The sequence below is a fragment of the Rhinolophus sinicus genome, linkage group LG10 (genome assembly GCF_036562045.2).
Source record: "Rhinolophus sinicus isolate RSC01 linkage group LG10, ASM3656204v1, whole genome shotgun sequence".
Taxonomy (NCBI): Eukaryota; Metazoa; Chordata; class Mammalia; order Chiroptera; family Rhinolophidae; genus Rhinolophus; species Rhinolophus sinicus.
The window spans coordinates 70,612,719-70,622,960 of NC_133759.1; the positions used below are offsets into that span (position 1 = coordinate 70,612,719).

The following is a 10,242-nucleotide window of genomic DNA, read 5'->3' on the forward strand; positions in this document are numbered from 1 at the left end:
TCGCTCTTCCCCAGGCCCTCCATGTAACTGGCTGGACTTTCTCTCCAGCAGCAGAGGCTTCGTCCTGCACTCCCAGTCCACACTGTCCTGTAGGTGACCTCAGGTTGGCCGCCTTTATCTCACCTTTCACCCACTGACAAACCCAGCAGAAGTGGGCAAACAATCATCCACAGAAGGGGAGTCAGTCTGTCTCTGGAGTTTGACATAGAGCAGTTTCTGACCTCATCTCACAGGGGAGGTCTTAGGGGTGGTGTTAGGCACGGCAGGAGGAATGAATCATGGGAGACCAAGATTGGTCTGTTAGGATATATTTGGCGTGTTTGATCTGCGGGAGGTCAGGCTAGAGCAGAGGGAAAAGACCATAACCTCTCTGAGCAAAGAGGGGTATGGAGTTTTATAGGAGGGGTTAATGCTTCAGGGGGTTTTCATTGACAAAGGTTTTCAGGGCATGACCAAGCCCTCCAGCTCCACACCCTGGCCCCAGGTCGCTGACCTGACCACCATGACCCACCCAGGCCCTCTGATCACAGGTCCTTAGGAGATAAAGCAAGACTGGATCAAGCTTTTAAGATAAGGTTTCTGCTCCTGGCCTAAATATGGCTTAACAGGGGGCTCCTCTGAGATTTTTCTGCTCCTTGTTCTGAAACTCCATGGACGTTAGAAAAAATATTTTAAGCCCTTAGCTGTAATCCCCAAGGCTGTCTTCTGGGTCCTTCTTGTAGCTCAAAGAATGGAAGGTGACGGGGGCATCAAGGTGAAGCAGGACTGAATAGGGAAGTTGGTGAGCCTGGAGTTTGTGTTGCAGCCGGGAGGCTGGTGCAAATGAAGGCTGATAAGAACTGGGCCCTCAGACAGTTAGATCCCAAGCAGGGAGATGTGGAGGAAGAATTTATCTGCTCTAGAGAACTGATCAGGGGATAATGTGTCACTCACTGAATCCCTCTGGAAGGTGCACAGGGCCCTTCCCCCTGAACAACATCCAGGACAGTGTCCTCCTTTTACACCCATCTCAGAACCTCCATCACACAGGCTGCCCTCAGCCTTGCTTGTTTGTCTCCATCCACACACCCCTTACACACCCCATCTCTAGCCGTCCCCCGACTCCCCCAGAGCTGCTAGTAAGTGTGCTGGGGCCCTGAACCTTCCCAGGTAGCAGTGATGATATACCACTGCCCTCCCCCACAGCAGTCTGATTTTCCAGGCTTCCACCTGAGTCAATCATCCAGACCCTGTTAAACCTGCAGGTTCCAGGGCTCCACTTCAGACCACCTGAATCAGAGCGTCTGGGGTGGGGCTCATGGATCTGCATCTCTGACAAGACTTTGGGTGGTTCTGAAGTGCCCTAAATGGTGAACACCAGGCGCCAGTGCTGCCTGCTGGGGGTGCTTCCCAAGCTCCGCCCACCTGCCCAGTTCCCTCACTTCCCCTGTCCTGGGACTCACCTGCTGAGCTTCCATCCTTTTCGGCTGTGTCTCTGTGGCTTAGCACAGGAGAGCAGCATTTATCTTTGGTCCCCAGTGCCTGGCACCTAGTGGGTTCTGATCAGTGCTCCCCTTTCCGCCCACACCAACAGCAAATGCCTGATAAAGTCTCTTGTGGAGGTTTGTGGGGGAGGTGGGGACAGGGGGCTGCAGGAAAAGCACAGACAGCTGTGTTTGTGACTGGTTAATTCACACAGCAGACATCTCTCCATTGAGGTCTCTGGTGGCCCCATCCACCTCCATAGTATGAAGGACATTCTAAGCCCGCAAATAAAACACATGAGTGACCACAGCTAGGATGGGGCAGGGCCCCTCTCAAGAGCAGAAATAGGAATCCTAGTGAAAGTGGTTCAAATTGGAGATGAATGTGATAGGATTAGTGTGAGGGTCCATATGGCCATAGAAACGGGAAATCTCGGGGAAGGTGGGAAAGTAACAAAACAGTAGCCAGGGTAGGACCTGATTCAAGCTCTACTTGAGCTGAGTGACATGCTTCGCTGTTCCCCAGACCAAACAGCCAAGCTCCCCAGTGTCGTGCAGGAGACCCTGCTCGCTGCGCCATTTGTCATGCAGGGCGGCCTGCAGGGTCTCTGCTCCCACTCCCCACACAAGAACGCAGGATATGGTGAGGCCAAAAAGGAACACCCACGGAGCCATAGGTAGGGGAGTCATACCACTATATTCTCTCTGGCAGCACTATACTCTCACTGGAGGCTGGATCCACACTGTCCGCAAACTGCCATCCACGCTTGCCAGCCCAGCCACCATCTTCTTGCCAGCCCCCATTCTTTTCTCTCTTCTCTGCTAGCGTAGCCACAGCAGTTATATTAGTTGCCAATGGCTCACTGGTTACAGCTGACGGCCAACTAGCCACAGCTGATGGCCATGCAATCACAGTTGATGGCCATTTACTACCTGAGCCAGGCACCTGTCTATGTGAGGCCGAGAGCCTGGAAACTTCTTTCTGGGGCTCTGCCCCCACACCCAGTGTAAATCTGGCTGTGCTCACCAGATCACATCTCAGGGGTTTCAGAAAGGAGTGATGGGGAGCCTACGTTATTCCAGAGGCTGCAGAGGAGGGGCATGCAGCAGGCTGAGCACTGCATCAGAGTGCCCAGAGGGCTATCTCCCCATAGTGGATTCAGCCTAAGGCAGGTGGGGAGCCCTGGGGGAGCAGCTGCTGTTATCCAGGTGCAAATGATGGTGTCTCAGACCAGGTGATGCCTGGTCTAATTGTGGGTGCCGGGGACCCTGCTCGATGTGCCATTTGTCATGTGAGGCAGCCTGTGGGGTCGCTAGTCCCACTCCCCACATAAGAACACAGGATATGGCTAGGCCAAAAAGAAACACCCATGGAGCCATAGATAGGGGACTCATACCACTATAGTCTCACTGGAGGCACTATAGTCTCAGTGGAGACAGGATCCACACGACCTGCCACCTGCTGTCCGCCTCTCTGCCTGCCAACTGACCGACTAACCAACCAATGCAGCCATGGCAGTTATATCAATGGCTAACTGGCTAACTGGTTACAGCTATGGCCAATTAGCCACAGCTGATAGCCATCTACCACTGGAGCCAGCACCTCTCCATGTGAGGCCCAGAGCCTGGAAACTGCTCTCTGCAACTCTGTCCCCACAGTGGGTTTATCTGGAAGGTAAAACTGACAGAATTTGCTGATAGTTATGTTGGGATGTGACAAAGAGGAGTTAAAGATGACACAAATGCTGAGTGTCATGCGGGGTGTCATGTGGGGTTTATGGTCCCCCTCCCCACATAAAAATGCAGGATATGGTGAGGCCAAAAAGGAACACCCACAGAGCCATGGATAGGGGAGTCACACCACTATGGTCTCACTGGCAGCCGGGCAAGACACACGAAATAGGATTCCCACGATCCCCAATCTGCTGTCCGCTTCTCTGCCAACCAACCAACCAATAACCATCCAACGTAGCCAGGGCAGTTATATCAGTGGCTAATTGGCTAACTGGTTACAGCTGATGGCCAACAAGTCACAGCTGATGGCCATCTACTACCCAAGCCAGCACCTTTCCACCTGAGGCCGAGAGCCTGTAAACTACTCTCTGGGACTCTGTCCCCAAACTCCACCCCTCCAGGGTCTCGCCTCACAATCTACACATGAAGCATCTTCCGCGAGGGGCCCTGTGCTGTATTAGCCTATAGGCACCTACGGGCAGAAAGAAATAGCAGTCTTAGGAACCAACAATTGCAAATCCCTTCCATCTGGGAGGGAACATGACAGCTTTTTGTCATGGGAAGGGAGGGTCGCTGCCACTGGCACCTTTCCCAGTTTGTGGTACCAGACGTTTATGGCAGTGCTTGGCGCCCCTTGTGTAGTTTCAACATGTAACAGAACAGGGGACCCCATAATAGGCCATAGCGAGAGCACATAGGTTTCCCACAAAATCGTCCCAGGATCAGAACCTCCATATACCACTGTCCCTAGCAGTGGACACTCGGCCACCACCCCTAGTGTCACTTGCAAATCATGGGTCAAACCAGCCCCTCATGGGGCTATCGAGCCCAACCACCGACAGTGGGGGCTTTTGACCCACCAGGGCCAAATCCATTGCTGCTGTTCCCCTGCTTTCAAGCATGTGGGTGCTGGCAGCAAAATGTTCCCATTTCTGCAGTAGCCTGGCTTTAACAGAGTCTCACTTGTGGTAACCTGTAACTGAATGGGAGTGGCCATTCGATGTAGCAGAGCTTCTACTGGTGCGGGCCCTCTCTTCCGTGATCTCTCATTCAGGATTCTCAAGATGTCCTGTAGACACGAGGCCCAGTCATGCATCCTGAGAGGGTGTTCTGACACCCGGAGGCCTTGCTTCAAAAGGCCATTATAGCGTTCAATCATGCCAGCTGCTTGTGGGTTATACTGGGTGTGAAACAACCATTGTACATCCATCCTGGAAGCCCAGCGCTGCACTTCTTGCCCCGTAAAATGGGTACCCCTGTCACTTTCAATGACTTGGGGGTGCCCATAGAGGGCGCACAGTCATGTAAGAGTGACCACTATATGCTGCTGATCCATAGCCTCACGTGGAAAGGTGCTGGCTCAGGTAATAGATGGCCATCAGCTGTGACTGGTTGGCCATTAGCTGTAACCAGTTAGCCAATTAGACACTGATAATGACTGCTGTGACTGCATTGGTTGGTTGGTTGGCAGGCAGAGAAGTGGATGGCGGATTGAGGATTGTGTGGATCCTACTTCGTGTGTCTCCAACCCAGCCTCCAGCGAGAATATAGTGGTATGACACCCCTATCTATGGCTCTGTGGGTGTTCCTTTTTGGCCTCACCATGTCCTGTGTTCTTATGTGTGGAGTGGGACCAGAGACCCCGCATGACACCCCACATAACACAGTGTCTGAGCCTTGCAGTTTTTTTCAACTATAATCCTCTGTTTTTGTGCAGGGGTCCTATTGTTGTGGTGGTGGAGTGTTGGTAAAAAGGAACATTCTATCACATTCCATGGTACTATGACGAGGTCTCAGTCTCTTTTTGGGCCTGAGCACCTGGGATATGACCATCACAGGGGCTTCTCAGCACCCCCCTCCGCACCCCATGTATATAACTGGGAGGCTCGAGGGGACTGGAGTTGGCTAACTGCCCTTCCCCAGTCAGTCGTCCCCCTCGAGTGCTGGCCTTTGCTTCAGGGAACTGGAGGAAGAACCGAGTGCTCTGGCATATTTCACAGGGGCTGCTTTTCCTCAGCCCCTGCTGGAAAGCCTGAGGGGATTTGCCTCCAAATTCAAGGCGAGAACATGGTGGGGCTCTTGGAGGTAAAGCTCAAGAAAGTGTGGGGACCCCTAAAACTGGTCCCTCTGCAGTTTTGCATTCTCAAGCTGGTCCACACTCTGCTTCCAGCAGCTGGTCAATTCCAGTGTAAGTGTTCCTACCTACTGGCTCCACCACTGGCTTCTCTTCTTGGGCTTCTGCTCTCAGTAAACTGACTCTCTGTATCCACCTCTCTCTCCAGTTTTCAGGGCAACAGTTGTGACCCCAATTCTCTGAAGGATCTAAGAAGTGTCATTGTTTTACAGTCTGTCCAGTAGTTTTCTTTTGCTAAGGATGGGAGTGATGCTTCCAAGCTCTTTACATTGCAGAGCGGAAACCAGAGGAGTCAGCTTCCTTTTTACTGTGTCTCAGGTTCCCTCCCATGACTGCCAACAGAGGGACCTAATTCACTTAAACAACCCATTTCCTTGCATTGTCCATGCTTAGTTTAATGCTATTGGTTCCTTCTCTTCCTTCTCTGAACTACTGATAGCAACTTGTTCAGCAAGACGGTCACAGTTTTAAAATGTGGCCAGTACCTGTGTTGTGGAAGAATGACAAGGACCAAGAGACTCAAGCGGCTCACAGAGATCAGGGAGAACACAGCTTTATTACGCCAGTGGGCTCAGTGGGATTGTTCCCAAAAAATGAGCACTAACTGGGGTCAGGCACTTTGTTTTATAGGGTTAGGCCTCCGGGTTAGGGGGAAATCTGGCCGGGGTGCCGGGGAGGTCTGTCCCTAGCAGATGTGATCACTCAACATTGTTTTGACAGGGAGGCCTCTAACCATAGTGCCCGCGGGAGACATCTCCGATAAGGGGATGGAGGGAGGCAGCTCCGATAAGGGGATGGAGCTCTTGGGGGGGGGGGGCGGGTTGCAGGAAAACAAACCATCCCAACACCTGGTTCTACAACAACATTGTGAACTCCCAGATCAGTAGAAGGCAGAAGAGAGCTGGGCCCGGTTTGCTTGGGTCACCCTTCCAAATCTAGACTCAGGAGGGATGAAGACTCGGGCCAGCCCCACCCCCACCCATGCTGCTGAGCTCACCTGCTGCTTCTCTGTTTCCAGTCCTAGGGCTCTGCCAGTTCTCTCGCTGAGCAGCTCTTCTCCAGGGGCAGTTTGGAGACTATCCCAGGGAGGCAGCAGCAGTGACAGATACAGTCATATGGTTCTGGACCTTTGTCTATAAAATCTCCAAATTGTGGCTGGGAAAGAGGAAAACGGAGAGAGCTCCTTGGCCTGATGTGAACTGTGGCAGCCAGTACACAGGGGCCCGCTGGCTGGATGAGGAGCCCCCCCCCCAGTCTCATCAGTATGGGGAAGTTCCTGAACATTGGCCCCTGTGGGACAGAGTTCCCAGCCTGGACTTTGGAAGCAGGTGCCACCACCAGACAAAATGCTGCCTGGAGCCAGGGTGGAGCTGCCAATGGAGCCTGGAGAGGAAGCAAGCAGGTGGTGGGCTTGGTGCTGAAGGTGGGGCCCAGGGTTGCGGATATAGAACCGGAAATGATGCCTCCCCTGCTGGAGTAAGGCTGGGAGGGCACCAGTGTCGTGCGGGACACCCTGCTCGCTGCGCCATTTTTCAGGCGGGGCGGCCTGCGGGGTCTCCGCTCCCGCTCCCCACAAGAGAACGCAGGATATGGTGAGGCCAAAAAGGAACACCCACGGAGCCACAGGCAGGGGAGTCATACCACTATAGTCTCACTGGAGGCTGGGCCCACTGGACGCGCCACCTGCTGTCCGCTCCTCCGCCAACCGACCGACGACTCTCCTCCACTCTCCTCGACTCTGTTCCTCTACTCTCTTCCACTCTTTGGCTCTCCTCCGTAGCCGCAGCAGTTATACCAGCGGCCAATCGGCTAACCGGCCACAGCCGACGGCCAATCAGCCACAGCCGACGGCCATCCACCACCCGAGCCAGCACCTTTCCACGTGAGGCTGAGAGCCTGTAAACTACTTTCTGGGGCTCTGTCCCCACAACCAGCATTATTAAGTGTGCAGTAATTGTTTTAAATTTTGTTTTTTGGAAAATACTTTCTTTAAGAATCAGAATAGCCACATTTTGAACTCCGCTATTTCAGTGAGTTTACAGATCTTAGAAACTGGTATGAAGCCTGAGAGGAGGCTTCATTCTGGAAAGTGTATCTTTTATAAGAGGTTCATGTGAAAAACATTTTTTTTTTTTGGTATATAAACCAAAAACAACAAAAGAACAAGACAAACAAATGAGAAACAGAAACTCATAGACACAGACAATAGTTTAGTGGCTATCAGAGGGTAAGGGGGTGGGGGTGGGAGATGAGGGTAAGGGGGATCAAATATATGGTGATGGAAGGAGAACTGACTCTGGGTGACGAACACACAATGGGATTTATAGATGATGTAATACAGAATTGCACACCTAAAATCTATGTAATTTTACTAACAATTGTCACCCCAATACATTTAAAAAAATAAAAAATAAAAAAATAAAACATTTTTAGAAACAAATTTTGTTCACAGGAACACACACTGATGAGCTGGGACATTTTAGTATCTGATGTGGTTTCAAGAGGAAAAGCAAGTACTGTTCTCCTTCGAAACATCTGCTGGCTCTCATGCTGTTGTGTGTGCAAATGAACCTGCTTTTATGTTTGTTTTTTGTGTTGAATATCTATTTTGGATTTGCATAATTGTGCTTTAATTTTTTCATAACTTTTCATTTCACGGAATTGATTTGCATTGACCATAAGCTGTAAATAAAAGAAATAAATGTGTGAAATAAAAAAGTGTCTATGAGAAGAGGCTGATTTCCTTTTAGGAGCGGGGGATGGGAAGGAGACTGGAGTCAGATTCGCTGAGACCTTGGTGGTGGAACATTCATGATGAGGGGCAATTTCCTGGACTCCATTGAGAGGAAGGTGGGGGTATTGCCATTACCCTAAGCCGACCCTATAAGAATCACATGGAACTTTGGGGGATGCCTGCAAGAAAAGGAGCTTGGTATCTTGTTTGATAAGTTTGGTGATCTGCCCAGAGGAGAAAACTGGGAGACGTGAGCCTTGGAGAGAGCCTGTCCAATCCTTAATCTCATCTTGTCTTTCATGACCTTCACATTTTTGAAGAATATCAGCCAGTTTGCCTGAGGTTTCCTCATGATTTGTGAATTTTTGGGGCAGGAACACCTGAACAGTGATGCTGCTGTGTTCTTTTCACTGCATTGTATCAGGAGACACACATGGTGTAAATTTATGTAATATCTGGTGATGTTAACTTTGTTACTTGGTTAAGATGGTGTCTGCCAGGTTCCTCCACTATGAAGTTGATTGATAAGTGTTTTGTACTTCTAAATTAATAAGGAATCAGTATTTTGAGAGGGAGATACTTTGAAACTTCAATAGTAGAGTATAGCTTTCTCTTCTCCATTTATCATTCATTCATTCATATACATATGAGGTGTGACAGTTAAGTTCACGAACTTGTTCCAACAATGATACTAACTTTTTTTGATATATAAGGATTATTTATTATGAATTTGTATCAACCCGACAAACAGTTAAGCAAGTTTACTATTTAGAAGTGCTGACAGGCTGCATGAAAAAGTTAGATGACCTAAACTTTTCGCCAACACTTAACGGCTCTTGCATCATGACTACGCACCAGCTCATGTGACACTATCTGTGAGGGAGTTTTTAATCAGTAAACAAATAATTGTATTGGAACACCCTCCCTTGTAGTCACACAACAGCCTAGCCAACTGTCCCCCCGTGTCTTTCCTTAAGGAAAGAAGACTCTGTGAGACTGTACCTTTCTGGGTCTTTGTTCCATCCTTATGTTTACACCTTATGTCTCTCTGTCTGGTCCCCAAAAGAAGGTTTGCAGCCAAAGACGGGTAAGATATCTCACGGGAGATACAACCTAAGCCAGGCGGAACCGAGTGGGGACCCCCAATGAGCTGCCTTAGAAAAATATGGGAAGAGGCCTTGCCTCCCCTTCCCCCTGCCTGGGAAAAGCTGCTGCCGGCTCTGCCTTTTCCCTGGCACCTGTTTGTGAGAGAAGTTACAAAAACAATAAAGATCAGTTCTCTCCACTTAGCTCAATGGAACTGTTACAAAATAAGAGACTGGACCCTTCTGACCCTGAGAAGGTACATACCTTGATTAGAACATTGTGGGACCTTGTGCTTCAGCTGTTGACTGACAAAGGGTGATTGAGATAAATATTTTTCTGTTATGATGTTTGAGTTTCAGAGACCGTGTACGAAACAATGTTGCTTTCTCTTGTTTTTGTATACCTATTCAATAAAAACCCCCAGTCGGCCTTATTCTGGGCTCCAGTCCTCTGAGACTGAGAGACCCCTGGCCTTCGGAGAGATTTAACTGCATTAAGTCTCTGTTTGTTTCTTTCTAAAAAACTTAACCCAAACCGCCCCCTCTCGCACCCTCACTGCCCGTGTTGCGCTGGACGTGACACTCCCTATTCACCTGATCTGGTCCCCAATGACTTGTATCTGAAGATAAAGGAAATACTGAAAGGCAGGCATTTTGATGACATTCAAGGCAACAAGGATTATACGCTGACAGCTCTGATGGCCATTCCAGAAAAAGAGTTCCAAAATTGCTTTGAAGGGTGGACTAGGTGCTGGCATTGGTGCATAGCTTCCCAAGGGGAGTACTTAGAAGGTGACCATAGTGATAATTCAGCAATGCGATATGTCACTTTTTCTAGGATGAGTTTGCAAACCTAATTGTCAGACCTCGTATATTCATGTAGATATACATACTCTTGGATTCTTATTTTACTTAATCTGTAATTGCCATTAATTACTTTGATGTTCAAATTTAGCCTGTGGGAGTCCCTTCAAGCTGACTCTTCTGTCCAACTGATATCTCCCCATCATTCTTTGTGTACTTCCTTATTTTCTGTTACAAGTTGTATCAGACCCATTAGGTATTTGTTTTTTCCAAGCCACCAACCTACTA

General features: G+C 49.6%; 1 protein-coding gene across 1 annotated transcript in view; it reads left to right on the top strand.

Annotated features, from left to right (window-relative positions):
* LOC141567351 (butyrophilin-like protein 9) overlaps window positions 1–10,242 on the top strand; it is a 365,947-nt gene that overhangs the window by 155,765 nt on the left and 199,940 nt on the right. The window lies entirely within an intron of this gene.